At 52.8% G+C, this 6,266-nt stretch overlaps 1 long non-coding RNA gene across 1 annotated transcript in view; it reads left to right on the top strand.

The window, feature by feature from the left end:
- Positions 1 to 302: 302 nt before the first annotated feature.
- The window catches only part of LOC102480069 (uncharacterized), a 16,720-nt gene continuing 10,756 nt past the window's right edge, over positions 303 to 6,266 (top strand). The window contains exon 1 of the long non-coding RNA XR_336228.1: positions 303 to 380. This is a non-coding gene — a long non-coding RNA (uncharacterized LOC102480069). The remainder of the gene's footprint in view (positions 381 to 6,266) is intronic.

Genomic DNA, 6,266 nt, shown 5'->3' with positions numbered 1-6,266 from the left:
ATGTCGCGTATTTCAGGGCCCAGGTTGCGGGGGCTGAGCGTTTGGCCCTAGATCTGGAGACCTGGAGACCTGGGGCTTTCTCCAGGATGTGCTCATGGAAGGGGAGTCTGAATCCTCTCCTTGCTGGAAAGAGGCACTGGATTTCCTGCCGGGAGTTCCATCTGGAAATACATCCCCCACTGAGCACAAACAGGGCCACCACACCATTTCCTGTGTAACACCCTGAAATGTCCCCCCAGGAGCAGCGGCCCAGGAATAGCTTAGGTTCTGTGTTGTTTCATAGCTTCATGTCCAACACTATGGGAGCTACAGAACATTCTGTGAGCCACGTCCATGTGCGAGTGGGTCTCGGAGGGCGGTGAGACCTGGGGACAGTTCAGGTGTGCCTGGGAGGCAAGGGCTGTGAGGTGGGAAGAGGCACGGACCCTGGGGAGACAGGATGTTTTGCAGACATGTGGATGCGTCTGGCTCCAGTTGGGAGGTGGAGTGGCTAACAGCCGGTGTCCTTCCCTGATTGAAATCATGTGGAGTCTTGCTTGGCTTCTCCTGGGAAATGCTGTCCTAGTTTGACTGTGGGTCTCCCTCCCCACCCCCACCGCGTCCTTCCAAGAAGCCTGTTTTGTAACAGTTGGCTTTGGCTCTCCTGTTCTCGCCCAGAGAGGAGACTGTCATCCTTGAACAGGGCGTCATAAACCTGTGGCAGAGACAGGACATGTCTTTAACTGGAGCGCTGAGCACACAGGGCGGGCGGGAAGCTGTGCTGGTGACAGGGAGATCCGCTTTCCCTAGAGAGAAGTCAGCTCCTAGGGAGACGGGGAATGTGCCTGGAGGAAGAAACTCTTCAACTCAGCTGCCACTTCTGTGACGGCAAAGGCCACTGTTGGCATCTCCCTTGTTCTTGGTGTGAACACACTCTTGTGGGAGAAATGTGACAAGTCCTTTTTCCCTCCCAAGAACTTCTCATGCAAATGGAGCCCTGATCATAGTCACATGCTCCCCAAGTAAGGGACTGCTTTGGGAGGAAACAGAGGGAACAGCAAAATAGAGAGGTGGCTTTGCTGAGCTCACGTCTTTGACACCTCCCCTCCCCCCAAAACATGCTCCCCACCCTCTCCCAGCCCAGTCAGCTGCCAATGCCTGCTTTGGCTCCTTCTTCCCCAAATGAGTAAGGCCTTTTATTTCCGAGTGGGGGGGGAGGGAGGACTCACGCTACAGGAGTTCTGGCTTCCTTTGTGACGCTCAGAAACACCCCGCATGGAGAGAGTGCTGGGATCACGACACTTCTGGGACGGGGTTAAAGAGCTGACAGGTTTGATAGGTGTTTGGGGAAGAGAGGGACGTCCGAGTCATGGCCTTACTACGGTGATTTGATTTGATTTTTCTGGGGAAAACATAAAGCAAACGTGGGAACTATACTGCACTTGAAGCAGAGAGAAGGCGGTTCCCTGCCTTTCTGGAAACCTCTGTTTCCCCCTCGGATGGGAATGAATCCAGTGTCCCCTTTCCTCTTGGGACAGATACCAGGATGAAAGGACACTAGACCACCATAGGCGGGTCAGCTGTCTTGGGCAGCCGCCTTCAATCCTGGCTTGTGCAGCTCTCCTGGGCAGCACGGGAAACAGACTCCGAAGGCCATCACAGGTTCATTCCGCTGGTGCAGGCAGGCAGTGGCCAACCCAAAGAGCAGAGCCCTGCATTTCTCCGGTCCAGAGAGGGAGGGGGCTGCAATGAAGTGAGTCTGTACGGAAGACAGATTGGGCTAGGGGAGGACCGTCCCTGGACTCTAGCCCGTTTTCAGAGTCTTATGTGGTCGCACATTCACACAGCTTCCTGAGCAGAGGAAGGAGCCTGGCGCCTGCTCTGAGCTGGTCACCTCTCCTCTGGCACGCTGTGAGGTGTTATCCTACTTCACAGAGGGGAAGAGTAAGGCTTGGACAGAACCAGTGAGCTAGGCCCATCAGTGTGAGGCTGGGATTGAGAACCAGGGTTTCCTGACCCTGACTCTAGGGAGTCAGACCCAGGGAGAAGAATCGGCAGCTCCGAGCATCTTTCCCACACACCCCTGTGCTGTGCTGAGCAGAGCTGCCACATCTGGTGCCACTGGCATCTCAGTAAACCCTGTCCCCTCTAACGTGCAGCCGACCCAATGTGTGCGATGAATGCACCGCCTGCTGCGGGTGGTGAGCAGGGGCACGTGGGGATGGCTACAGCCTTCCTCGCATGCAAAGGTCGCCATCAGCTGCTTTCTCCTCCTCAGCCTGGAGACTCAGAGGACCCAGCAGCCTGAACCCCAGACCTTGAACGGGAAGGCGAGCTGGCTGCTCCTGGCATTTTCTCTGAGCATCTGTGCTGTCTACACTCAGACTCATGCACCGTGCAAAGAGGCACTTGAGGCAGGCTCCCTTCCCAGCTAACACTCCAAGAGGCTGTGAGGACTGGGGACCCAGGGCCACCGAGTGTGTAGTTCTGTGCACCCCTTCTCCTAGACAGGCTCCCCCTTCCTAGCAGCTCCACAGACAGCCCTTCACCTGCTGCCTGCACACTGCCCATGATGGAGAGCTTACTACTGTCTAAGGTAGACAGACATTTACAGGCTGTTTATAGTGCTATAATGGTCTCCTTTGTAAATTTTTATATGCCTTAAATATTTTATATAGAAGTACATATAAATTATATGTTATATGTATAAAATTTGATATGCTTTTATATAAACTTATGTACACATTCTATATAAACCATAAATTATATTTCACGTTATATAAAACATGAATGTTAGATACACATGCTTCATGGTCTTATATATGTTACATATTGATAGACCAGAAATGCAGGTCTTCAAAACGTTCATGGAAACTGCATATTATGAAGAACTATGTGTGGATTTAAAAATCATTTTTGCACCAAAATTAACTTGTCTTTCAACTCCTTACAAGGGCGCTTCAAAAAGTTTGTGGAAAATGGAATAAAATTGTGAAATCTATGCATAATTTTTTACAATATGTATTTCCTATGGATTTTTTGAAGACCCTCTCATACATTAATATATATGTATGCATAGACAAAATATACGTATGTTATGAATATATATATTTTTTGGAGAGGTTTTTGCTATAGGATGCATGTGCTCGCCAGAAAGAGGGACAGAAAGACAAAAAGCAAGAAATCAACCCCCTGGGAGGTTGGCCACACAGCAATCCCTTTTCCTTCATTCTCCTCTCAGGATCTTGGACTCACGCACACGTACCCAATGTGCGTTGAAGCCACCGGGTCTGGGACTCGAACCACAGTCGACTATATGGGAGTCTAGCGACCTAGGTGTTACACCAATTGCTGGTCCCATGTATGTTTTGAATATTTTACGTTTTTATAATTTTATATGTTTGAAATCTCAGCCCAGCGCCTTACTATAACAGCTGTGTGTTTGGAGGTAAATTCCTTAACCTTCCTGTGCTTAGATCAGCGCCTGATATAGGTTTTAAAAATAACAATTGCGAAGTCTTTTTATAACAACAATTTTAATAATAAAAGCAGCTTCCTGTGGCACTCACTAAAACTGCCAGTGCCCTGCTCCCTGAGGGGCCGTGCCAGCTGTGGGCACGCTGCCGTGGACAGAACCTCACTCTGCCTTCCTGTCCAGCAGCAGCACGGGAGCCGGCCTACCTGCTGGCTTTCCTGCGCTGGGGGCTAACAATGTCTTCTTTGCGCCAATTTTGTAGGCAAAGAAAGGGGCATCCTTTGCACATGCAGAGGAGGTACTTCTGGAACTCTGCTGGCTTATCTTCATGCTGAACGGGCTTCGGGAATCTTCTTTCCTAGGGAGGGGGCCAGGGAGCACGGATAGCCATGCCGCCTTTACTGAGGAAGAGGCAGTGAGAGGAGGTAGAAGAGACAGTGAGAGGAGGTAGAAGAGATCAGAGGCAGAGCCAGACAGGATGGGGCCATGTGGGCCAAGCCACCAGAAGCCCTGGAGTTGTCACCTGCAGTGTCTTCATCCCACTGCTTTGGAATTTGACTTCTGTACCAACTTCTCCTGAGGATCTCGTGAGATGCACTTTGTTATTCCCCATTTTACAGATTAGGAATCTGAAGTGCTGAGAGGTAAAATGACTTGCCTTCATCAAATAGCTGGGAAGGGACCTTGTCTGGATTAGAACTTGAGGCTTTTGGACTCCAGTACCGTCATGGCAGAGACAAAGAAAAGAGCAAATGAGAGCCCATGATAGGAAGAGACACTTGGAGAGAGAAAAGCAGTCGGATGGAGAAAAGTCAAAGACGGTGCGGCAGAGAGCAGCCCACGCTGCCGAGTAAGGGGAGACGGGATCGGGAGAGCAGACCTTCCTAAAGAGCGAGGGAGAGTCGGGCACGGAGAGCTTGCCGAGACAGAGGGGAAAGGATGAGGAAAGGGAGAGGCGGGGGAGAAGGGTGGGAGGCCAGGCCAGGGCCAGGGTGGCAGAAGGCCCTGCATTTCCCACTTCAGCTTGGCCATGCCTCTGTGGAGGCCCCATCTTCTCCTGAAGGACCCAAGCTCCATGTGTGGCCACCTGTCGAGGAGGATGTCGCCTGGCACTGGGGTTGGGGGAGCAGGGAGTGAGGCGGGCATCCTGCAAGCCAGCTCAGTGTGGCCACGGGGACCTGCCTCCTCAGGCAGGCTTAGAGCTGACAGTCACTCAGCTCAGACTGCCAGGAGACCCAGGCCAGGGACCCTTTGTCACTAAAGGGATGGTGAGCAGGCTGCCAGCCCGTGCCTCTGACCTGGCTTGACATGAACAGCCAACCCTACGACATCCCCTTCTCCCTGCCCCTCACCCCTTTGTGCCTCAAACGTGGGAAGGCCGAATCCCGAGCGGTTAGCTGCCGGGCTAGAAGAGCACCGGACGGGGAGTTGGCGCTGGGGCTCTTTGGCTTTTCTTCCCCTACCTAGACCTTCCCGGCTATGAGGGGCAGAAGACATGTCTCAAAGAACTGTCGTGGTTCAGGAAGACAGTAAACGTATAGTGTGGACGTGTTGCAGGCCCTAGCCTGGGCTGGGTTCTCCTTCTCTCTTGCCCTAGGGCTTCTCATCCGTGAAATGGGTTGACTCTACTGGATGGGCTCTTAAGCTCTGCCGTTTGGTGATCTGATGGGCACCAGTGGGCTTACTGGGCCAGTTCAGCCATGCAGAGAATTTAATCTCCTGTATCCCTCCTTATGAAAAATCTGTAGTCAGCAGAAAACAGCTGGAGGGGCTCAGGACCCCCGCCCCAGGGCTTTGGGAATGGGTGGAACGAAGTGAGGGGATGGAATTTCCCCAGGGATTCCCTCCCTAAGCACCTGTCGTTTAGACCTGGCTCCTGGTTCATCACACTGCTGTCCCAGGTGGAGCCCCTGGCATAACATGCCCCGTCCCCACTCACGCTGTCACAAACACTCTCATGTCACACTCACACAGTGCACACACACTTACACCCAGGGTGTGAAAGAGAATGCATGTCTCGCTTTCACAAGCCATCAGAGATGAGCAGGTGGGGACTTCCTGTCTGTCCTGGGGCCCACCTGAGTTAGTGAATTCCCCCTCCATGGAGCAGCCCTGGTGGCATTCTGAGCCTGTGTGCTGGGGAGAAAGGGAAGGGGAGAGGGATTTGTCATCCTGTAATGGGGGCAGGTGGGAGGGGTCTGCAGGGCTAGTTGCAACAGCCCACGCGTCCCCTAGCTGGGCGGCTTGGCTTGCCTGGAGGTCCTTTCGGATGGTTTCCACTCGCGGAAACTGTTCTGAAGGCTGATTTCAGAAGCTCCCATTTCCCGCCCTTCACTTGTTGCTTATGCTTCCTGCGTGTGCCTGAGAGAGCATCTCTCAGCCACCCAGGGAGAGAGCTGAACACCTTCATCAACAGCAGACTTAGAATACGGAGCATGGCGGACAGCTCCCACACCTGTCATGACATGACACTGACCATGTACAGGGTCTTGTGGCCTATGGTGCAGTGGCTAAGGACACGGGCTTCACCACTGGACTGACCGCGTGGATTAGTACTCTGATACCCTGTTTGCCAGCTTCAGAATCCTGAGCCACTGACTTGGTCCCTGGTGTCTCAGTTTGCTCACCCGCAGAGCAGGAGTGATAACATTTTAGCCAATCACTGAAGAGGTTGCAAGGGCTTTAGGCGATGAGAGAAGGACACTGGAACTCTCTGCTCCCTAGTGGGCTCTATTCGGGGGCAGGCAGGTGGTCTCCACATTCCTGCAGGGTCTCTGCAGGGAAAGCTTACCACCTTTTTGTGGTAAGGCCG

Source organism: Tupaia chinensis, unplaced genomic scaffold (genome assembly GCF_000334495.1).
Source record: "Tupaia chinensis unplaced genomic scaffold, TupChi_1.0 Scaffold000671_1, whole genome shotgun sequence".
Lineage (NCBI taxonomy): Eukaryota > Metazoa > Chordata > Mammalia > Scandentia > Tupaiidae > Tupaia > Tupaia belangeri.
Note: the sequence above shows the minus strand (reverse complement) of the source record. Positions and strands in the feature narration are given on the sequence as shown.